The following is a 25,304-nucleotide window of genomic DNA, read 5'->3' as shown; positions in this document are numbered from 1 at the left end:
GAATCAATGAGGCTGTGCTCGTATGTTTAAAATATTTTTAAAAAACAAAAACAAAAAACACAGAGAAAGCTTTTCCTTAGAGTGAAATGGCAAGTGATTGGCCGGGCACGGTGACTCAAGCCTGTGATCCCAGCACTTTGGGAGGCCGAGGGAGGCAGATCAGCTGAGGTCAGGAGTTCAAGATCAGCCTAGCCAACATGGTGAAACCCCGACTCAACTAAAAATACAAAAATTAGCAGGGCATGATGGCAGGTGCCTATAATCCCAGCTGCTTGGGAGGGTGAGGTGGGAGAATCACTTGAACCTGGAAGGCAAGAGGTTGCAGTGAGACAAGACCGTGCCATTGCCCTCCAGCCTAGGCGACAAAGCAAGCCTCTGTCTCAAAAAAAAAAGAAATGCCAAGTGATGAATTCAGAAGAAATAATGAAATTTTTAAAATGTACCATCTAGCAGCCACTATAATAACTGATTCAGGCACAAATCACCAATGGATGCTAAAACTAGTAAGAAGCTATTTATATAGTCTCAAAGTATCACCCCACAAAATGCATTATTACTTACTAACCAGTAAGTATGAAATATTTCTAAACTAATTTTACAAAAACTTGTCAGCCAACATCTTAACCAAGTGGTAAAATTAAGCATAACCAGTAACTGGACGAATTGACACGAACCTCCTGATATGATGAAGTGAGAAGAACACAGTATCGTGTCTTTGGTATTCCTGTCAAAAATGCATAACCTAAATCTATTCATAAGGAAACATCAGACTAACTCAAACTGTGGGACTTGCAACAAAATAACTGTCTACTCTTAAAAAATGTCAAGATCACTGAAAATAAGGAAAGACTGAGGAACCATTCCAAATTAAAAGATATTGAAGAGACACGACAACTAAATGCAAGGCATAATCCTGAATGGTCCCTGAATCAGAAATAAATGAAGGGGAAAGGGAAGAAGGTTTTCTGTTTTTGTTTTCTTGAGGGAATTTTGTTGGTTTCTGTTGTTTTATTTTTGCTACAAAAGACATAATAGGAAGATCAGTGAAATTTGAGTAGGGTCTGTGAATTAGATGGCAGTATTATATCAATGTTTATTTCCTGATTTTAATAAATGTGCTGTAGATAGATAGGAGAATATCCTTGTTTTCAGGAAACACACCCTGATTTAGGGGTAATAAAGCATTATGTCTGCAATTTATTTCTCAAATGATTCAGAAAAATTACATAGATAGATGGGTAACATGATAAAGAGGAGACGCACTTGTAAAACATTAACAACCGTGGATCTGGGTAATCCAGGCCAAATGGCAAATAAATACCAACAATTTCCAAAGGATTGAAAGTGTATAGAGGCCATATTCTTTATGTATGTGTGTGTTTGTTTTTTTTTTTTGTTTTTGAGATGGAGTCTCCCTCTCTCACACAGGCTGGATTGCAGTGGCGCTATCTCGGCTCACTGCAACCTCCACCTCCCGGGTTCAAGCGATTCTCCTGCCTCAGCCTCCCTAGTAGTTGGTATTACAGGCACCCACCACCATGCCCAGCTAAATTTTTTTTTGTATTTTTAGTAGAGACAGGGTTTCACCATGTTGGCCAGGCTGGTCTTGAACTCCTGACCTCAAGTGATCCTCCTGCCCCGGCCTCCCAAAGTGCTGGGATTACAGGCGTGAGCCACTGTGCCCAGCCTATAGGTCATATTCTTTAACCACAATGCATAATCTATAAATCCATTACAAAAAGATAACTAGAAAAAAACCTATTTGAAAATAGACACTTATAAATACATATGGATCAAAGAAAAAAACAGAATGAAAATCAGAAAACAGTCTGATCTGTTATTGAAAAAACAACTGAACCAAAATATCAGTAATTTGACTCCATCGACATATAACATAAAAAAGACATTGTACATCATGATCAAGTTGTGCTAAACATTAAAAATTGGTTAATAAGCCGGGTGAGGTAGCTCACACCTGTAATCCCAGCACTTTGGAAGGCCAAGGCAGGTGGATTACTTGAGGCAGAAATTCGAGAACAGCCTGGCCAAGATGGGCAAACCCTGTCTCTACTAAAACTTCAATAATTAGCCAGACTAACTACAGGTGTTCGGTGGTACACACCTGTAATCCCAGCTACTTGGGAGGCTGAGGCATGAGAATTGCTTGAATCCAGAAGGCAAAGGTTGCAGTGAGCCAAGATCGTGCCATTGCACTCCAGCCTGGGTGACAGAGCAAGACTCTGTCTCAATAAATAACTAAATAAATAAAATACAGTTACCAATACTACAGTTGTCATGACAATCTTAAAATGAGGAAAATCAATCCCTGGTCTAGAAGAGTTCAGGAGCCTTCAGCCATTACATGATATTTCAGCTGGGTCTAAAAGTATACGTAGCAGGCTGGGCATGGTGGCTCACACCTGTAATCCCAGCACTTATGCACTTTGGGAGGCTGAGGTGGGTGGATCACCTGAGGTCAGGAGTTCAAGACCAGCCTGGCCAACATGGTGAAGCCCTGTCTCTACCAAAAACACAAAAATTAGCTGGGTGTGGTGGCACATGCCTGTAGTCCCAACTACTCAGGAGGCTGAGGCATGAGAATCACTTAAACCTGGAAGGCAGAGGCTGCAGTGAGCGAGACTGCACACTGCCTTTCAGCCTGGTGACGGATCGAAACTCTGTCTAAAAAAAAAAAAAAGTAATAGTATAGTTATTTAGGCTTTTGTTTAATGAATTCAGTTTCAAAGAGAAAGACAAACTAAATATATATATTTTTTTGGAGACAGAGTCTTGCTCTATGGTGCAGTGGCGTGATCTCGGCTCACTGCAAGCTCTGCCTCCTGGGTTCACACCATTCTCCTGCCTCAGCCTCCTGAGTAGCTGGGACTACAGGCACCTGTCACCACGCCTGGCTAATTTATTTATATTTTTCGTAGAGATGGGGTTTCACCGTGTCAACCAGGATGGCCTCGATCTCCTGACCTCGTGATCCGCCCACCTTGGCCTCCCAAAGTGCTAGGATTATCGGCGTGAGACACCGTACCCCGCCCTCAAACTAAATCTTATACATACAATCTTTGACAGTCCTTTCACAGTTAAAGTGAATACCACAAACTGGTGGCACAGTGTGCTAACAAAAAAAAAAAAAAAAAAGGCCGGCATAGTGGCTCACGCCTATAATCCTAGCAGCTTGGGAGGTCAAGGCTGGAAGATCACCTGAGCCCAGGAGTTCAAGACCAGCTCAAGCAACAAAGCAAGGCTCCATCTCTAAAAAAAAAAAAACACAAAAAAATTGAAGTTGAACTCATTTAGACAGGCCTTGGAACCTCCAGTATGGCATAGGACCCAACAGATTTACTTCTCTCATTCACACTGACTACATAGCCTCAAAACACATATTTGAGTTTTCCAAGAACCCTTGACTCACTTAATGCCAAAAATAAGCAGGATTATAGGGAGGAGAAAAATAGGAAGAGGCATTTTCAAAACCTGCTGAGTTCTGAGGGCATTATAGAGGCTGAAAGTTTCTGGTTTTAATGTATTTTCCAGTTTTACAATCAGAAAAGAAAATCCACAAAACTGGAAGACAAACACCAAACCAAACATTTCTGTATCAATAAACCTCATATAAAATTATTCTGCTGTTTGATTATGTAACTATTATGTCCCATGGCAACCTACTAGTGAAATACAGGAATACCAAAAATAATTAACTACTTTTCGCCATGTCATTATCTTCACCATATTTTAAAAAAACTTTCTTGAAAAAGATGCTAGTGTTATTTTAATTACTCACATGAGGCTACTTCAAATTCTTAATTTTAGTTCTAATACAATACTTACATATTTAATATATATATGTTATAAATATTAATTATATAGTATACTGTGTGTGTATATATATATCAAAATCTTTTGTAGGCAATGTATCTGCAAGAAATAAGACACATCTAGAACAGACACAAGTAATCTTCAAAAGCAGTGTGTACCATGCTTTTACATACTCTGGTCATTGGGTTAGAAGGTCATGTGCCAAGAACGAAATGGTTCCGGGCTGTCCTTCAAAAGGCAGAGTGAAAGATTTCCCAAGTAACATGAAGATTTTCATGAGCCATGGATAAGCAAAACAATAAACAACCACCTGACAACAAAAATAGATCCATATACCATTTTGGGGATGAAAACATAGCTAAGGATTAAATGTGATTAAATACATGATTTATGATATACCATATAAATATACATGATGTATCATATAGATACATAATACATTAAGTACAGCTAAGATTAAATATTTCTCATCTAAACTGTCATCTAAATGTAAGAAATCTCCAGCTCTCTTAAATGTCCAGTTGATGTGCATAACTCCATCTGCCAGCCATGTTATCTGGCTGCCCTGAGGGACACATGGTATTCTTGCTGGAGTCATGTAGCTGATTATGCTTTATACTCAGGTCATGTCATCTCATTTAAAGGGAACACCAGTTCATTCTACAAAGCTATCAATTTATAATCCATAAGTGTAAGATCTTTAGTACGGTTCTATTGGAGTAAATCTCTCATTCCTTCTACAAACCAGGTACTGTATTAGCAGCTGGAGATTTAAAACTGCAAAACAAGCAAGTCCCATAAATACCTGCCTCAAAGAGCACCCAGTTTAATTGAGAAACAAACTAATAAAACTTTGGCATTCAAAGAAATGTTCACGAAAACCAAACTTTTCAAGTACCGTTGGATACCATTATGATTTATTATATAGAATACCATTGAGACAGAATTGACAGCGAGATTCCTTCAAATCTTGATGATTGTATAAAAACAGAATTAATGCTGGCTTCCTTCTGAATACCATTTTTCAAACAGAAAGTCTTAATCCCTTCATGAGAGCTATGGCCTACCTAAAGCAGAAAATAAAGACAGAATGAGACGCCAAGTGAGGCTTGGCTCACCGAACAGCTAAACCAAACTTAGTCCCGCTGCCACTAAACTCAACCACGTAAATACAGATGCTCCTTGCCCTACAGTGGGGCTATATTCCAATATACTCACCATAAATTGAAAATATCTTATAAGTAGGAAATGCATTTAATACACTTTACCTACCGAATGCCACTGTTAGCCTAGCCTACCTTAAATGTGTTCAGAACACTTACATTAGCGTATAGTTGCGCAGAACCACCTGGCAACACAGTACACCGTGGAGTACAGTCATCTACCCTCCTGATCATGTTGCTGACTGGGAGGTGCAGGTCACTGCTTCTGCCCAGCACCGTGAGAAATTGTCACACTGCATATCACCAGCCCGGGAAAAGATCAAATTTCAAAATTGGAAGTACAATTTCTACTGAATACATATATCACACCAGCTTTCCCACCATCATAGTACAAAAATCATAAATTAAACCATCATAAATCAGGGACCATCTATAATGTGAATCCATGCTTCAGTAAATTACACACAGTTGGCCCTCTCTCTTTTTTTTTTTTTTTTTTTTTGAGACAGAGTCTCATTCTGTCACCCAGGCTGGAGTGCAGTGGCAGGATCTTGGCTCACTGCAACCTTCACCTCCTGGGTTCAAGCAACTGCCCTGCCTCAGCCTCCTGAGTAGCTAGGATTACAGGCACCTGCCACCATGCCCGGTTAATTTTTGTACTTTTAGTAAAGACAGGGTTTCACCACATTGGCCAGGCTGGTCTCAAGCTCCTGACCTCAGGCAATCCGCCCACCCCAGCCTCCCAAAGTGCTGGGATTATGGGCATGAGCCACCGCACCTGGAACAGTTGACCCTCTCTACCTGTGGGTTGCACATCCACAGATAAAAATAAATAAATAAATAAAACCATAAAATAAGAAATACAATTTTTAAAAATAGAGTATAACAGCTATTTACGTAGTATTTGCATTGTTTTAGCCATATAGGTAATCTAGAGATTATTTAGGGCCTCTAAAGTACACAGGAGGATATGCATAGGTTATATGCAAAAGTGCCATTTTATATAAGGCACCTGAGTATCCCTGGAGTTTGATCTTCATGGGGATCCTGGAATCAATCACCTGAAGATACTAAGAGATAACTGTATTACTATACCTTTTGGACTATCAGGATCCTTCAGAGACTATAAATGCTTAATCTACCCATGCCAATGTGTGAATTACCATATAAGTGTATGAATTATCATACAATAAGTTACTTGACAGATATAAACACAGAATCTATACTGGGTCAGACCTGGAGTAGTCAGTAAGGAAATGCTGACTGGAGGAGCTGATCTCTATCTGATAAATCATAATGTTAAGTAAGAAGGAGGGAGGTGGGCAGTCCATCCAAAGACAGAGAGCAAGAAAGAGCACAGCACCATCAAGGGGCAGTGGGCTCAGGGAAAAGATAAGGCTACCAATGTTAAGAGGAGTTGGATCATGAGAGCTTGCTCTGTTAAGGAGTTTGGATTTTATTCATAGAATCTTAAGTTGGGGAGTGCTATGACAGATCAGGAAGTTAAAGAGATCACTCTTGGCAGCCATGTAATCAATGACTTGGAATAAGAAACTAATAATGAATAGACAACAAGGGAACCTGCTTCTAGGTGAGAAGCAGCCTAAACTAAAGGACAGGAGAAATGGTGGAAAATAGGCAAATTTGAGAAATGTTGCAGATGTAAAACAGGTAAGAACAGATCACCAACCAGATGAACAACATCCAAGTTTCCAGTTTGGGTCACTGTGTTGTGCCATTCATCAAGATAGAGATTATAAAAATAACACACTGAAAAGGAAGATGAGTCAGTTCTGAGACTGTTGTAGGTACCTGGGAGATAGCCCAATGGAGACCAGTAGGCTGTTGGCTGTCATCCAGATGGGTTCTGAGGACAAAGTTTCTCCTAATTAGCAAGGAAGCTGAAACCATGGACATGTGCTTCCAGGAAGAATGTGTAGAATCAACACAAGAGGGCCAGAGATGGAATCTTTGGTAACTCAAACAAGGAGTGGTCAAAGAAAAGGGGCCTAGGGAATTGAGGAGTGGCCACAAAGATACAAAGAGGAAAACCAGGAGAATGTGTCACACAACTCAGGGAAAGATAGTTCAGGGAATAAAGACTGTACAGTTGATCACATATCCTCAGTTTTTTTTCTCTCTTCCCTCTCCCATCCTTTTCACACTCTCTCCTGTTAAAATCAGAAAGGTAAAAAGTTATTCTGCGATAATTCAAATAATGCTACACTGTGTCCCAAATCAACTACTAGGGAGGGAAGACAAAGAATCAAGATCATTATATTTTCTAACATTTATTAAAAATGTACTATGTGCTAAGAACTGTGCTAAGCGTTTACTACGCACTATCTAATGCTTAAAACAAACAAATACATAGAGTACTATTGCTGAACCCATTTACTAGGTGACAAAACTGAGTCTCAGAAGAGCTAAGTATTTTGCCCAAGTTCACAAAAAGCATGGCAGGCATGGAATATGAACCCTAGTCTATCCAACACCCAAAATTAAAATAATTGTAGGGCCTGACAAGGAATATATAAAAGAAACACAAACTCCAATTTGACCAGGAAAAAAAATTGATTGAAGGGTTATTTTTGAAGAAAAGGCCAGGCATGGTGGCTCATGCCTATAATCCCAGCACTTTGGGAGGCTGAGGTGGGAGGACTGTTTGAGGCCAGGAATTTGAGATCATCCTAGGCTCATAGTGAGGCCTCATCTCTACAAAAAAAAAAATCAAAAAAATTAGCTGGGCATGATGGCATGCATCTGTGGTTCCAGCTACTTACTTAGGAGGCTGAGGCGAGAGGACTGTTTGAGCCCAGGAGGTCAAGGCTGCAGTGAGCCGTGATTGCACCACTGCACACCAGCATGGGCAACCTACCAAGACCCTGTCTCAAAAAAAGGTATAGAGGGTTGCGAAACAAACTCTGAACAAGGATTCCCCCTTTGATGCCACATTCAGGACTCTTAACATAAGAAAGGGCACAGCATCTCAAATAGAATTATCCTGGAAACACAGAGCCCTTAGTTCCCTTTCCCAGTCTTGAACCTCTGACCAATAATAACTGTATCATGATTCTGTATTTTTAATCTGAAAACCTTGGCTTTCTGAGATGATAAAACTGTCCTCCTTAATTGGGTAAGTGGCATCACAACCCCAGAAAGAAAAGACATGAGCAATAAAATGAGGTATGGTATATCAAACTCATGGTACTAACTAGTACTTTTGCATTAAGTTTAGGATATGTGTTTTTAAAATGTTGGTAATTCAGATTCAGCTAATGAAAAGCTTTCGAAGTCTTAACAGAAACCCGCTTTACTACATTTACAAGTTTAATTTCTTAGTATCACAGATTGCCCAAGAGCTTAAGAAGATTCTGTTTAAGGTGGTAACTCTGACCTCTCAAGGACTGACTGTGCCTGACAGACAGTGTAAATGTATATTAAACATCTAAGGAAATTTAATTCACTAAGTAAGGGGCCTGGAGCAATTAAATCTGTTAAACTTATATTAACTTAATTGACAAGCAGGTGAAAATTACTGTTCTTATTTCTATACAAAATGCCTATGCTTACAAGTACAATAACAAGACTAAAAGAAAACTAGGTTTTAAATTTACCACTTTAATTCATATTAATTTAAAGCCCAAGTAATTTTAAAACAGTCCTTCTGTACACAAAAGCCCCTTTTCCACATCAAAAAACGTACACATATAACTGAGCTGCTCTATTAACCACTACTTGCTCTACAAAGCCCACTTCAAAGCAGAACCTTTGAAAACTTACCAAGTACAACTGGGTAAGTATGGATGATTTAAGTAATCTCTCCCACTAATGTTGGGGAAACTGAATTGAGCTCCACTTAAGACCCAACCCAAAGGTAAGAACATCTCATCTCAATCTACTATAACATTCACCCCTTTTGATAAACATAAAACTCTCCTATTTTCCCTTATGGTTACCTGAAATACCAAACTTAAGTAACTTATATTTTACAGGCATGTAGTATTTCAGGATGGTTTCACAAGTATTGCTCATGGTACTTGTGGATACCTATGGAAAGGGAAAGCTGGAAAGCAGGGGGATAGAGAACTACCTTTTACTATATATATTTTTAGAACTATTAACATGGACACATATTATTCAAATATATACATAATTTTAAACTAAGCAAAATTTTGAGACAAACACTAACAAACAAATCAGAGCCTTTTTTTTTTTTTTATGCTTTTCTTTTGAGACAGGGGTCTCACTCTGTTGCCCAGGCTGGAATGCAGTGGTATGTTCACTGCAGCCTTGACCTCCTGGGCTTAAGCAATCCTCCCTCCTCAGCCTCCCAAGTAGCCAGGACTACAGGAGCATGCCATTACACCTGGTTACCTTTTATTTTTCTGTAGAGGCAGGGTTTCACTATGTTGCCCAGGCTGGTCTCAAACTCCTGGGCTCAAGTGATCCTCCCATGCTGGCCTCCGAAAGTGCTAGGATTACAGGCGTGAGCCACCATGCCTAGCCTGAAAATGCATTTTCAAACTTACGTCTTCCCCACCATGTCAGTCATATTGAGAATCACTGACTTAGGGGTTCACAACTGCTGCTGATGGCACTACTGCTCACTGGGCATGAAATACAAGAAGAAAAGGGGTTTTCTTTGTCTTCCACCAGCTGGTAGCAAGAACCTAGCCCAGGTATAGTCTCCCTGAGCTTCTTCCATTTCTCATTTGTGTCTGAAAGCTTTGAAGGACCATTCTAGCTACCACCCAAAACTGGGGAGAGAGAAATGCTGGCTGGAAACCACTGTGAAATCTGTCCCTGTTAACAAAGTGGGCAGGTGCAAGAGGTAAGAGGCATTGGAAGGCAGTGGTCTCACAGACAGCGTGAGCAGAGGCACTAAGTCAGGGACATTCACATCACTGGGGACACGGGGACCAGAGGAGCAGAAGTATCCCCGTAAAAGCTTGGGCCTCCAGTTCCTTTTAGACAGTGAAAGTCCTGGAACTATCCCACACTGCTCTGGTAATAGTGCTGCCAACATATCAATGGAAGACATTCTATTTATTAATGGTAGTATCAATGCATTCACAATATTATAATAAGCCACTTGTCAACCAATGTTTGAAAACTAATTGCTCGTTAAGCTATTTGTCAATCAAAATTTAAGAACTACTTGCACAATTCACAGCAGCCAGGTTTCAACTTCTTCCCACACACAAAAGCTCAGTTCATTAACTAGCAATCATCTCTTCCAAAAAGCCAGAAATTTAGAACCCTAACGCCTCTACTGCTTAAATCATACTTGTCCATGTATCTCCATCCCTATCACCACACCTCCCACCCTATGCCAGTCCAGAACACCATCATCACTGGCCACATTTGCTCTAATAAACACCAATTAAGTCTCTGTACCCTGCCCAGTCCATTCTCCACAAACAAACCAACCTTTTGACTGCACATCCACCAATAAATAAGTGACAAACAAACCTTTTGACTGCACATCCACCAATAGATAAGAGTGTACATCCCCAACATATGTTCATTTATAAACAGAACACAGGTACTAATATCTATAAATACTACAAAACATTTCAAATGAAAAAAATTATGATCACAATAATGGTACTCCCATCAACTAAAACAGTAATATAAAACCCATCTTAAAAATATTTTGGTGTGATCCGTATGATTAAATATTTCTCATGTTTGAAAAATCTCATTTTAATATTTTATGACAGAGCAATTTAAAAGTCTGATTCCAAGTCAATCCTTGTTTTTTTGTTTTTTTGTTTTTTTTTTTTTGAGACAGAGTCTTGCTCTGTCGCCCAGGCTGGAGTGCAGTGGCGCAATCTCAGCTCACTGCAAGGTCCACCTCCCGGGTTCACGCCATTCTCCTGACTCAGCCTCCCGAGTAGCTGGGACCACAGGCATCCACCACCACGCCTGGCTAATTATTTATATATTTTTTTAGTAGAGACGGGGTTTCACCGTGTTAGCTAGGATGGTCTCGATCTCCTGACCTCGTCATCTGCCCGCCTCAGCCTCCCAAAGTGCTGGGATTACAGGCACGAGCCACCGCGCCCAGCCCAATCCTTGGTTTTAATGGCTATCATAGCCAAAAAGAAACATGAATCCAAAGGAAGCAGCACTATGGCTGTGTTTACTAAATTGTGATAATCATTTTCCCACCCCATTATACAAATATTTCCTTTTAAATATGGCGAGCAAATATCCATCTTCTGTGATATAATTACTCTTGAAAATTAATAAAAGATACTACTTTTGTTTATTTCTTTTTCTTTTTTTTTTCTTTTCTTTTTTTTTTTTCTGAGACAGTTTCACTCTGATTACTCAGGCTGGAGTGCAATGGTGCGATCTCGGCTCACGGCAACCTCCACTTCCCGGATTAAAGCGACTCTCCTGCCTCAGCCTCCGAGTAGCTTGGGATTACAGGTATGCACCACATGCCAGCTAATTTTTTTTTTTTTTTCTTTTTTTTTTTTTTTTTAGTAGAGATAGGGTTTCTCCATGTTGGTCAGGCTGGTCTCAAACTCCCAACCTCAGGTGATCCGCTCATCTTGGCCTCCCAAAGTGCTGGGACTACAGGTGAGAGCCCTGTGCCCAGTCACATTTTTCTTTCTAACAAATGGACTTGGAATCCACTAAAACTCTTCCCTTACAGTAGTTTCTCTTTTAATTTTTTACTATGGGAATTCTCAAACATATACAACAGTAGAGAAAATACTATAATAAACCCTTATATACCTACTATCCAGCTTCAATAATTATCAACGTATGGCAATTCTTGTCTCATCTGTAAATTCTCCAAACATGCTGAATTACTTTAAAGTAAATTCCAGATATCAACATCATTTCATCCAAAATACTTCAGTACTTATCTGTAAGAGAAAGGAGTCTTTCTTTTTAATGTAACCATACTACTATAATAACACTTTAAAAAAATTAAAATTGTTTAAAATCATCTTATATACAAGTGGTTTTCAAATTTAAACTACTCCCAATGGGCTCATAAATAACTTTTTACAGTTGATTTGCATGAAACAGGATCTAAACAAGGTCTATACTTATGTGCAATTAATATGTTTCAAGTCTTTTTTATTTTTTCCAAGAGGGAGTCTTGCTCTGTCGCCCACGCTTGAGTGTGTTGGCACGATCTTGGCTCACTGCAACCTCTGCCTCCCGGGTTCAAGCAATTCTCCTGCCTCAGCCTCTCAAGTAGCTGGGATTATAGGTGCGCACCACCACAACCAGCTAATTTTTGTATTTTTAGTAAATACGGCATTTTACCACGTTGACCGGGCTGTTCTCGAACTCCTGACCTCATGATCCGCCCACCTTGGCCTCCCAAAGTGCTGGGATTACAGGTGTGGGCCACCACGCCCAGCCTCAAGTCTTTTTTAATCTGTAGCAGTTCCTCCATTTTTTTTTTTCTTGCCATTCATTTGAAGTAAATGGGTTCCTTTGTCCTATATTTTTCACATTCTAAATTTGCCAATTACATCCTATAAACTGGTAATCAGATCTACACTAATCAGAAGAAGGTTTGACTCAGTTTGTTGGGGCAAGCAAGACTATTTCATGAATGATATGTTCTTCCTATTGTATCACATAGAAAGAATATAAGATTTGGTTATCCCAATTTTAGAGATGTTATAGTTTCCCAATGGTTTTAACAGCCACTGGTGATCAGTGCCTAGATTCTTTATTTCATTAGATCATCTGGAAATGTTTTAGCAACACATTTGGAAATTTTATTAGGTTACAAAATCGTTTCTAAGTTTTTCATGTGTAAAATTATGAGAATTTTTATAGATGCAACAAAATCACAGTGAGATCATGAGTCATTAAGGAAATGCAAATTAAAACCGTAATGCAATACCACTTTATACCTACTAGGATGGCTACAATTAAAAAAACAAACAATAACAAGTGTTGACAAGGATAGGGAGAAACTGATACACTCATACATTGCTGCTGGGATTGTAAAAAGGTGCAGGCATTCTGCTTAGTGGTTTCTCAACAAGTTAAACATAGAGTTACCATTTGACTCAGCAGTTCCACTCCTAGATCTACCCAAAAGGATATGTCCACACAAAAACCTGAACATACAACCCACAGATGGGAAAAAATATTTACAAATCGTATATCTGATATGGGACTTATATCTAGAAATATATAAGCAACTCAATAATAAAAAGAGCAATAACTGAATTTTAAAATGAGCCAAGTATCTGAATAGACATTTCCCCAAAGAACATACACAAACAGCCAACAGCACATGAAAAGATGCACATCATGAAAAAAAAAAAAAGATGCACATCATGAATCATCATGGAAATGCAAATAAAAACCACAATGAGATACAACTTCACACCCACTAAGATGGCTATAATCAAAAAGAGAATAACAAATTTGGCAAATATGGGAGAAATTGGAACCCCTGAGCATTGCTGGGAGAAACTGGACCCCTTTTGCATTGCTGCTAGAACCCTTGTGAGTTGCTACTGGGAATGGGTTGTCACTTTAGAAAACAGTTTGACAGCCCCTCAAAGTTAGTCACTGTTTAACCCAGCAATTCTACTCCTGGGTATATGTATACCTAAGACAAATTAAAATCTATGACCACAAAAAATTTATACCTGAATATTAATAGCAGCATTGTTCATAAAGCCAAAAAGTAGAAACAAATAAATGTCCATCAACTGATGAACCAGTTAGTCAAATGTCGTATATCAATATAATGGAATATTATTCAGCCATAAGAAGGAATGAAGACTGATACATGGTACAACATGAATGAACCCCAAAAACACTATGCTAAGTAAAAGAAGCCAGCTACAAAAGGTCACATATTGCATGATTTCATTTATATGAAATGTCCAGAACAGGCAAATCCAAAGAAACAGGAAGATTAGTAGTTGCCAGGGACTGGAGGGAGGGCAGAATGAGAAGTGAGGCTAATGGGTGCAGGGTCTCTTTTTGGGGTGATGAAATGTTCTTAAACTAGACAGTGGCAAAAGCTGCACAACTCTATGCATATACTAAAAACCACAGAACTACACACTTTAAAAGGGAGAATTTTATATGTAAGTTATAGCTCAATAATGATTATATGGAAAAAAAATTACAGTGAAGAAAATGCTCTCCCACTGTACATTTCTTTCTAAGGAAAGTAGCTCCTTTCTCATTCACTATTTAAATAATACTTTTACTTGAAGAGACAGATTAAAGATATTAATTTTTCAAATGATATTTGCTAGATTCAGGTTGAGTATTCCTTACCTGAAATGCTTGGGACCAGAAGTATTTCAGATTTCAGGTATTTTCAGATTTTGTAATATTTGCATTATTCCTATTGGTTGAACATCCCTGATCCAAAAATTCAAAATCTGAAATGCTCCAATGAGCATTTCCTTTGTGTGTCATGTCAGCACTCAAAAAGTTTTGGATTTGAGGCCAGGCATGGTAGCTCACACCTATAATCTCGGCACTTTGGGAGGCTGAGGTGGGAGGATCGGTTGAGCCCAGGAGTTTGAGACCAGCCAGGGAAACACGGCAAAACCCCGTCTCTACAAAAAATACAAAAATTAGCTGGGCATGGTGGTGCATGCCTGCAGTCCCAGTTACTCAGGAGGCTGAGGTGAGAGGATCACCCAAGCCCAGGAGGTCAAGGCTGCAGTGAGCCATGATCATGCCACTGCACTCCAGCCTGGGCTACATACAGAGTGAGAACCTGTCTCAAAAACAAAAACAAACAACAAAAAAAAAGTGCTGGATTTGGGAGCCTTTTGGATTTCGTATTAGGATCACTCAACCTGTAGCCACTTATCATAACAAAAGTTGGCATTTTTTTTAAAAGAAAATGCAAAACTCATCAACAACTCTACCACAAGATAATTAACAAATAAGTGGACTCAAGAGCCTGCCCATAGAGGTAATGAATGAATTTCACGAATTTCATTCTTTTATTCAGTCAAAGCAACCCTGTTCCATTAATTTACATTCAGTCTATTATTCCATATAGTAATGTTCTTATGAAGGCAATCATTTACTAACTATTAAGAATATGTCACCGGGCACGGTGGCTCACGCCTGTAATCCCAGCACTTTGGGAGGCTGAGGCGGGCGGATCACAAGGTCAGGAGATTGAGACCATCCTGGCTAACATGGTGAAACCCCGTCCCTACTAAAAATACAAAAAATTAGCCCGGCATAGTGGCGGGTGCCTGTAGTCCCAGCTACTTGGGAGGCTGAGGCCAGAGAATGGAGTGGACCCAGGAGGCGGAGCTTACAGTGAGCCGAGATCGTGCCACTGCACTCCAGCCTGAGTGACAGAGCGAGACTCTGCCTCAAAAAAAAAAAAAAGAATATGTCTTCTCCAGTACAACTTTCCTCCAGTAGCTCACTGAAGAAGTGTCTGGCCAGGCATGGTGGCTCACGCCTGTAATCCCAGCATTCTGGGAGGCCGAGGCAGGCGGATCACAAGGTCAGGAGATCAAGACCACCCTGGATAACACAGTGAAACCCCGTCTCTATTAAAAATACAAAAAACTTAGCTGGGCGTGGTGGCGGGTGCTGCTAGTCCCAGCTACTTGGGAGGCTGAGGCAGGAGAATGGCGTGAACCCATGAGATGGAATTTGCAGTGAGCCGAGATCATGCCACTATGCTCCAGCCTGGGCAACAGAGCGACACTCCGTCTCAAAAAAAAATAAAATAAAATAAAAGTGGTCCTTATTCTTGGATGTAACTACTAAAAGATAATCCGAGTCAAGAGATTGAGACCATCCTGACTAACACGGTGAAACCCCATCTCTACTAAAAGTATAAAAAAATTAGCCGGGCGTGGTGGCGGGTGCCTGTAGACGCAACTACTCAGGAGGCTGAGGCAGGAGAATGGTGTGAACCCGGGAGGTGGAGTTTTCAGTGAGCTGAGATTGAGCCACTGCACTCTGGCTTGGGTGACAGAGCGAGACTCTGTCTCAAAAAAAAAGAAAAAAGAAAATCTAGACCTGGCACGGTTGGCACGGTGGCTCATGCCTGTAATCTCAGCACTTTGGGAAGTCTTTTGGCATGTGGATCACTTGAGCCAGGAGTTCGAGGCCAGCCTGGGCAACACAGTGAGACCTCACCTCTCCTAAAAATAAAAAATAAAAAAATACGTATGGTGGTGCATGCCTGTGCTCCCAGCTACTTGGAAGGCTGAGGTAGGATGACCACTTGAGACTGGGAGGTCAAGGCTGCAGTGAACCATGATGGTGCCACTGCACTCCAGCCTGGGTGACAGAATAAAACCGTCTCAAAAAAAAAAAAAAAAAAAGAAAAGAAAAGAAATAAAGAAAAGAGAATCTAGCAATACCGAGACATGCTAGAAGCTTCTGTACTTTCACAACCATATACTAAACTTCTCACACTACAAAATTTGTCCTAATATTGTTTGTTCACATATTCAGCAATGTTTTCTATACATCTTCCAATGGTATTTTGATTTCCTGACAGAATTATTTTCCATGTAGTACATCAGTCTGCTTTTTGTTTAAGTGGGCCTTTTGGGGGTGGGGCAAGAAGCATCTGCCAAGGGTATGTGGTTTTTTGTCTTTTTCTTCCCCCTGAAACAGTCTCGCTCTGTCTCCCAGGCTAAAGTGCAGTGACGCAATCTCAGCTCCCTGCAACCTCTGCCTCCTGGGTTCAAGCGATTCTCCTGCCTCAGCCTCCCGAGTAGCTGGGACTACAGGCGCGCGCGCCCACCATGCCCGGCTAATTTCTGTATTTTTGGTAGAGACAGGGTTTTGTCATGTTGGCCAGGCTGGTCTCAAACTCCTGACCTCAGGTGATCCGTCCACCTCAGCCTCCCAAAGTGCTAGAATTCCAAGCATGAGCCACTGTACCCAGCCCCATTTTGTCTTGTATAAGAACAATAAACTTAAAAACTGGTCAGGCATGGTGGTTCACACGTGTAGTCCCAGAGCTTTGGAAGGCCAAGATGGGAAGATTGTTTGAGCCCAGGGGTTCAATGCTGCAGTGAGCTATCATTGTGCCACTGTACTCCAGCCTGGGCAACAGAGTGAGACCCCGTCTCTTAAAAACAAGAAATCCTCAAAATATAAATTTTGATCATTGAAGTTAGCAAAATTTTGTAAAGCATCTGATGGAATATCCTTTATCTTTAAGCACCACTGCAAAAAAAAAAAAAAAAAATGTAGAGGTTCTCTTTATGTTGCCAAGTTTTGGTTTTCAAATGTCTTCATACTGGTGACAGGTCCTCATATTTTATTATTTAGTATCTCAAAGTTTTACATACTTTTTTTGTTTTTTTTTGGAGACGAAGTCACGCTCTGTCACCCAGGCTTGAGTGCAGTGGCAAGATCTTGGCTCACTGCAAACTCCACCTCCCGGGCTCAGATGATTCTGCCTCAGCCTCCCGAGTAGCTGAGGTTACAGGCATGCACTACCACACCCAGCTAATGTTTGCATTTTTAGTAGAGACGGAGTTTCACCATGTTGGCCAGGTTGGTCTTGAACTCCTGACCTCAGGTGATCCACCCGCCTCAGTCTCCCAAAGTGTTGGGATTACAGGAATGAGCCACTGTGCTTGGCCCATCCACCCATCCTTTTTTTTTTTTTTTTTTTTGAGACAGAGTCTCACTCTGCCTCCAGGCTGGAATGCAGTGGCACAATCTCAGCTCACTGCAACCCCAGCTCACTGCAACCTCCACCTCCCAGGTTCAAGTGATTCTGCCGCCTAAGCCTCTAGCGTAGCTGAGATTATTCAGAGGCACATGCTACCACACCAGGCTAATTCTTGTATTTTTAGTAGAGATAGGGTTTCACTATGTTGGCCAGGATGGTCTTGATCTCTTGACCTTGTGATCCACCCGCCTTGGCCTCCCAAAGTGCTGGGATTACAGATGTGAGCCACTGCACCCGGCCCTCCTTTTTTTTTTAAAAAAAAAAACAGTCTCCCTCTGTCCCCCAGGTTGGAGTACAGTGGTACAATCACGGCTCACTGCAGCCTTTAACTCCTGGTTCAAGCAATCTGCTGCCTCAGTCTCCTAAGTAACTGGGACTACAGGCACGTGACACCACACGGCTAATTTTTTATTTTTAGTAGAGATGAGGTCTCGCTATGCTGCCCAGGTTTGTCTTCAGCTCCTAGACTCCTGCGCCTCAGGCTCCCAAAACAGTGGGATTATGGGTGTGAGCCACTGTGCAGCTGGGTTCTATATACGATTAAAAGGAATCTTAAAGCAAGATTCCTATTAATGATAGAGTCCATGTTTCTCATACATTTCCTGATACTTTCCAATTTAGTAAGAGCTGACTTATTTGAATAGCTCACCAAGAATTCATCACAGGAATTGGACTAGTATCAGCTCTGACATCTTGTTTGCTTGTGCTTGTATTATTAGTATTTTATTCAATCACTGGTTTCTTTGCATGTCCATTTTGTAAAGGCTAGTTCAATGAAAACTGGTTAATATAAACTATTAACAACATGTTGCAATACATGGAGAACAAATGTATAAATATGTCTCTGCTCACTGCAGAATTCAGTCTCTTCCTTCAGGACACCCAAAGTTCTAGAGTTAACACATTAACTGTTTGCCTATAGACCCAAGAAGATACCAGTGACAATTCCTAAATTAAACATTTTATCTTATCTTTTAGATAAAAACAATAAAAAGTTCTAAATTTTCTTCCAGTTCCCCTGGATCATCTTATCTACCTCACTTTGAAAATTACTGCTCTGGACTACAGCCACAGTGAACTTTTTAACAACTACAAATCAGATCAGTTCACTCTTCTGCTTAAAAATCCTTCAAAGATTTAGCTCTGCCTTCAGGATAAAGTCCAAAATTCTTGCATGCCATACAGGACCCTCAACTCTGCCCCCTGACATTCTCTTGTCTCAACCCTGTCTTTAGTCTCTAGTTCTCAATCCTGGCTACACATTAGAATCACCTGGGGAGTTAAAATATATATACAGGTATGCATCACTTAACAATGGGGATACATTCTGAGGATGAGTCATGATGTGATTTCATAATTCTGCAAATATCATAAAAGTTACTTACACAAAATGAGATGGTACAGCTTGCTACGTATCTAGGCTATATTGTATAACCTACTGCCCCTAGGCTACAAACCTGTACAGCATGTTACTGTACTGAATACTGTAAGTAACACAATAAGTATCTGTGTTTTTAAATATCTAAAAACAGAAAAGGTATAGTAAATTATGGATTATAATCTTATGGGACCACTGTTGTATATGCATCTCTCCTTGATGGAAACATTGTTATACTGTGCATGACTGTATACACATTCTCAGGCCCCACTTGAGACCAATTAAATCAAAATGCCTGTGGGTGGGACATTTGCAACCCTGATTTTTCTAAGTTCCCCAGGTGAATCTAAAGTGCAGCCTAGGCAGAGAATTACTCTGTCACTGCAAGCCACCTGCCCCTTCCTGTTCACCATGGTCAGCCAGTTTTAGGTGCTCACCAAGCTCTCAATTAGGCCTTGCTATGTCAAGTGCGATCCACCCACCAGCAGCATCTGCCTCACCCAGGAGCTGGTTAGTAACACAGAATCCCAAGTCCCACCCCAGACCTACTGATTCAGGACTTGGCATTTTAACAAGACTCCCGGATGGTTCATGAGCACATTCAATTTAGCGAAGCGCTGCCCTGAGCTACCAAATCCCTTCTCAGCTCAGGGCCTTTACAAATGTTTAACTGCAAATGTTGTTTAGCTGCTGAACTTCTCTGGCACTCCCAAAACACCCTATTCTTCCCCTTTCATCACATCTATAATTACCATAGGTGATTAATGTCTGTCTACTACACTAACCCAAAAGTGTCATGAGGACAAACATCACATCCATGTTACTCTGGGGTGTCCCCAGCTTCCAGCACAATGCCTTGTATTTTCAACTGAACAGCATCTAGTCTTACATTTTATACTGCTATGATCCTATTGTAAACTTCCACAATATTTCAGTCTTATCAACCAAATCTTTCTTCAACCACGAGTTGGCTTTAGTTACATAAATCTTGGAGATAATCTGTATCACAGCACCGTACTTCTTTCAAAAAATCTAAATTAGCTACTGGTCTCTTCTTCCAAAGCAATGTAAATTAAACCTAATTCAAGGTATCATTACATTTCTTTGTAATAGCACTAGATGGGCAGTCAAGAAATGGCCCCATAAATTGCTGACAGTGTTGGAAACTAGTTCAACCTTTCCAGATTGCAATTAGGCACTGAAACTGTATCCTCTGACTTGGTGAGCCCAGGCTGGGCTAAGAGTACAAGGAAATAATCCAAAAGAAGTATTTGAATAAGAGGTATAAAAGTACCATTTATAATAGTAAAAAGGTAGAAAAAATAAAAGAATAAAAAGGATTGCACCAACTACAGCTGTTGGCTGAGAATGGTGGCTCACACCTATAATCCCAGCACTTTGGGAGGCCAAGGTGGGTGGATCACTTGAGTTCAGGAGTTCAAGACCAGCCTGGGCAACATGAGAATGTCTCAACAAAAAATAAAAAAATTAGCTGGTTGTGGTGGCACAGACCTGTGCAGTCCCAGCTATTTGGGTGGCTGAGATGGGAAGATCATTTAGCCCAGGAGATCAAGGTTGCAGTGAGCTGTGATCATGACACTGCACTCTAGCCTAGGTGGCAGAGTGAGACCTTGTCTCAAAAACAAACAAACAAACAAATAAAAAAAAACTACTATTGTCAATGAATGGAATACTATACTGTGATTTTTTTTTTTTGAGATGGAATCTCACTCTGTCACCAGGCTGGAATGCAGTGGCAAGATCTTGGCTCGCTGCAACCTCCGTCTCCTGGGTTCAAGTGATCCTCATGCCTTAGCCTCACGAGTAGCTGGGATTACAGGCACATGCCACCACACCCAGCTAATTTTTGTATTTTCAGTAGAGATGGGGTTTCACCATGTTGGCCAGGATGGTCTTGATTTCTTGACCTCGTGATCTGCCCTCCTGGGCCTCCCAAAGTGCTGGGATTTACAGGCGTGAGCCACCACACCCAGTCCGTGATTTTAAATGAACAAATACTGAAATGAGTAAATATAAAATATTTTATGCTATTCAAGAATTCAAAAATCATAAAATCATATTCTGTATGTACTGACTGCTACTATAAAAATTATGTCTTGTACACTGACACAAATGGATGTGAATTTAGAGTAAAATAAATATAGTTTTACATTTAATGGATTCTCTTTTCTATAGAGAATACATTAAAATAAATTTTAATGTTGGGCTATTTTTGGGCTTGCTGTTCAGTTTTATTAAGTTAGTGTTATATTATTGCTATTTTTGTTGTACTCAGACTCACTAAAAAACCATTTCTTCACCGGGCATGGTGGCTCACGCCTATAATCTCAGCACTTTGGGAGGCCAAGGCAGGCAGATCACCTGAGGTCAGGAGTTCAAGACCAGCCTCACCAACATGGAGAAAACCCGTCTTTACTAAAAATACAAAATTATCCAGGCGTGGTGGCACATGCCTGTAATCCCAGCTACTCAGGAGGCTCAGGAGAATCGTTTGAACCCGTGAGGCAGAGGTTGCGTGAGCCAAGACAGTGACATTGCACTCCAGCCTGGCCAACAAGAGCAAAACTCCATCTCAAAAAACAAACAAACAAACAAAAAACATTTCTTCAGCTTTGGCATTTGGAAACATTTATTAGTTATTGCACTGGAAAGTAAAATGACAAGATTCTATATTTGGCCAGTTTCCCTCTCATAACTCAAACTTCACCTGCATCTCATTTTTTTCCATGTGAAAACAGAAAAACAATGCAATAATGTTTACAAGCTGACACTGAGCACCTCCAATGAAAGGTGCTGGCAAATACAAACATGCAGGGTGCAAAAATACAAAGCAAAAAACCCACCACCACCCACACTGATCATCTTGCACAAGTTACTTTTATCCTTCTGAGCCTCAACATCTCCCTCTGTAGACTCGAATAAACTGGCTAGAATTGCATAGGGTAGGGGGAGGATTTGTGAAGGAAAAGTAGGCATATAATAGCTGAAAAAGCATCGTAGTTGATCCTCCTGAATTCTCTGAAGATCGTCTACCTCACCACACATTTTGGGGGAGAGGATAAACTGGTACAACCACCTGAAAACAGGTGACAGTTTGGCTCCATGTCTGCAAATCAAAAAAGCAGACATATCCCTTGACCCAGTAATTCCACTTGTAAAAGCATATTGTTCACATAACTTTGCAAATGAGCACATAACACAGTATGTACAAAGACATTCATTGTATTGCTGTAATATAAGAACCTGGAAACAAATATTTAACCCAAAGATGTTACAGTACAGCCATACAATTAAACAAGTAAAAGAATGTCAACAGAAAGAACAAGTAACTCTCTCTATATATTGATAATAGAATGATTTCCTAAATATGTTAAGAAAAAAACCCAGTAAGGTGTGAGTGGTACGTCCCATGGTGGGAGGAGTATGGACAAGCAGGCACATATTTATAAAGGAACAGTGTCTATGGAAGGCCATATAAACTGAAAACTTCAGCCATCTCTGGGGAGGAGGTTAGGGAGACAGGAGACTTGGGGCCAGGGTAGGAGGGACATTCTTTTCTATATACTCTTTTGTACTGCTAGAACTTTTGAATTTTTCTCTCATCTGCATTAATTATATTTTCCCAAAATGGAGCAGGATTCTCTCTACACCTTCCTCTGGATCTAAGAGGCTGTGATTCTACCTCTGTCAGACCTGACCAATGCCTCCTATATTGCAGGAACATCTGCATTTGGTCCTATAATGCCCCTAAATGATCTTTCCAAAACTCTTTCAGCCCAAGTCCCTGGCCTCCTTTAAATCCTCTAGTAGCTCTCCAGCTACCTGATCCAACTATGATTAACCTCTTCCCTCCTCCCCAAGGACAGTGGATTCCTTCCACCACCAAGTCTGCTTGTGCTGCTCCCTCTTGCCTATGTGTGCAGTCCACCATGGAAAAACTCCTATGCATCTTTCATGATCTGAAGAACCCCCTGTCCCAGGAAAGCTTTCCCAAATCACCCAGGCAGGGGATGCTCCCTGCACAGCCTGGCAGAGGCTCTGGAAATACATTGCCAAAATTCAAATCTTGACTATTCCCTCATTTGCCCACTGTTTGGCCTCAGTTTCCAACCCTGTAGAGTAGGAACAAGCCCTTTTATGACTTGAAAAGACTTGAGGGAATTCATGGAAAACATTTATTACATAGCTTGTCACAAAGCAAACAAAATATAGCTATTATTATTACAATCTTATAGCACCTGTGATGTATTTATATCCAACTGTCCTACATTAGACTCTGAGCTCCACAAAGGTAAGGACTGACTTCTTCACTATTGTATCCCAAGCAATTCACCTGACAAAGGGAAGGCACATGAATGTACTTAAGCCAGAGGATTGGTTTTTCTGGTTCTGTATTTCACCCAGATGTTAAGTGGCTAAACAGAGAACAGCCCCCGGGATCCCACCATGCCTTACAATGCCCGTTATCAGCCAGGCCGCTTTGAGCAGGTAGAGGTGAAAAGAGACTGAAGGGCTTTTAGTCTTTCAGACACAGGTTTTTGGAGGCCAATGGGATATGGGACCTACCAGTTCCCACCCGCTGACTGCTTATAGGGCCTGGGTGGGATGGACATGCAGAAGTGTGGAATCAGAAATACTAAAAGTCCTGGGCATGTACTCGAAGCAGGCCTTCAAAACACGAAAAAACCTCTTGGGAAGTGGATACCAGGAAATAAACAGAGCCTAGGCATAAGAGAAGAGATTGGAAAGAATCTACAAGACAACTTGGAGGAAGAATTCTCCCAGCATGGAAGACAGAAAGATGGGCAAGACACAGCTCCTGCCCGCAAGAAGCTTCTCAAATGAGAAGAACTTTAAAAGAAAAAGTGGAGCTTAGCAGGTAAAGGTGGGGAAGAAAGAGGATCACATAAAACAAAAACATTCCAACATGTGATGGAGCAGTCAAGCAGCTCTGAATAACAGCCAGCAAGGGGGATGAGGGGAAGGAGAATTGAAGGATTAGATTAAGCTAAAAGGAGTAAACTGAGGCAAGATTGTCAAGGGCTTTGTATGACCTGATAAGGCATTTTAGGCTTCATTCATCCCATGGGAAAAAGAAAAGCGAGGGAGTTTTTAAGTAAACAAGTGACAGCATCAGATCTGTGTTTCTGAAAGGAGTGGCCAGGCAGGAAGATGTTCGCCCTTTCCTAGTCAGTCCTCCTCTCTCCCACCATCTTCTGTTTCTCGGGCTGCCTGCACAGCTAGCAGGTGGCAAACGAAGCCGTCTCCGGGGTGATGTGACTGGTTCTAGAGCCAGAATCCCTCTCCTGGGCAAAAGCTTCTGATGGTGTTCACCCTGCAGAGGGTGGATCTGCACATTCTTCCTTTCCTGTCTTACAAATATCATTAGTGATCTCAAAATAAAACAAAACCCTCAAGACAGGACTCAGCTCTGCTATTTTTTTTTTTTTTTTAATCTTCAGGAGATATAATCAGGAACTAATTTTTTCAAAAAAATTTTTTTATTTACCGAAAGTAAAAATGGAGGGGACCTGCGTTCTCAATTGGCCTATTCTGAATTCTGGGCAGCTCTCAGCCCTTATTTCCCTTCTTAAATAGCCTCAACAGATGGGAGAGGGCGGCAAGGAGAGGGGCCTGGGAGACGGGCCGGGGGACCGAGGGAGGCGGACTTGAAGGGAAAGAAAAGTTGGTCACTGCAAAAGCAAATTTTCTCATGCCAGGAGTTTTCCTCTTTCCTCCCATTAAATGGACTTGAGCAAATTCTGTTCTCGCCATTCTAAGTTTCTTCTCTGAGAATGAACTCTGGCAGTGCCCTGGCCTGGTCCCAGGAGGACGCACGCAAAGTTCCTGGGCAGTCGCGAGGGGTCGGTGCCCGGGCCAGCATGTTTCCGGGGATCCCCTCCCCACGACGGACCCGCAAGGACGCACAATCAAATTGCAGGCGCCCGCAGGCTTCCACCCGGAAAAGAGGGCTGAGGGCTGAGGGCTGAGGGCTCCGGGCTCCGGGCTCGGGCCCGGGACCCCTCCCACCGTCCCCGGGAGCCGCCCCGCCTTCCGGAGCCCACCCGGGCGCAGCGGCCGCGAACACTCACAGAGTCTGGCGTTGGGCGGGACCGCTGGGGACGAGGAGAGCGGCTCCGCCTCGGCTCCGCGGCGGCGTTTCGGGCCGCCACTCGCCCTCAGGGCCGCCGCCCGGCCCGCGGCTCCGAGCCCC

The 25,304-nt window shown here is 41.4% G+C and overlaps 1 protein-coding gene across 3 annotated transcripts in view; it reads right to left on the bottom strand.

The window, feature by feature from the left end:
* The window catches only part of PTPRA (protein tyrosine phosphatase receptor type A), a 168,520-nt gene extending 143,222 nt beyond the window's left edge, over positions 1-25,298 (bottom strand). For all 3 annotated transcript variants that reach the window (XM_017872569.1, XM_017872573.1, XM_017872570.1), the window contains exon 1: positions 25,183-25,298. The gene's annotated coding sequence lies outside the window, so the exon portion shown is untranslated. The remainder of the gene's footprint in view (positions 1-25,182) is intronic.
* Between the last annotated feature and the right edge of the window lie 6 nt (positions 25,299-25,304).

Source organism: Rhinopithecus bieti, unplaced genomic scaffold, assembly GCF_001698545.2.
Source record: "Rhinopithecus bieti isolate Rb0 unplaced genomic scaffold, ASM169854v2 scaffold_7580, whole genome shotgun sequence".
In the NCBI taxonomy this organism is placed as follows: Eukaryota; Metazoa; Chordata; class Mammalia; order Primates; family Cercopithecidae; genus Rhinopithecus; species Rhinopithecus bieti.
The sequence above is the reverse complement of the archived record's forward strand: the minus strand, read 5'-3'. Positions and strand labels throughout refer to the sequence as shown.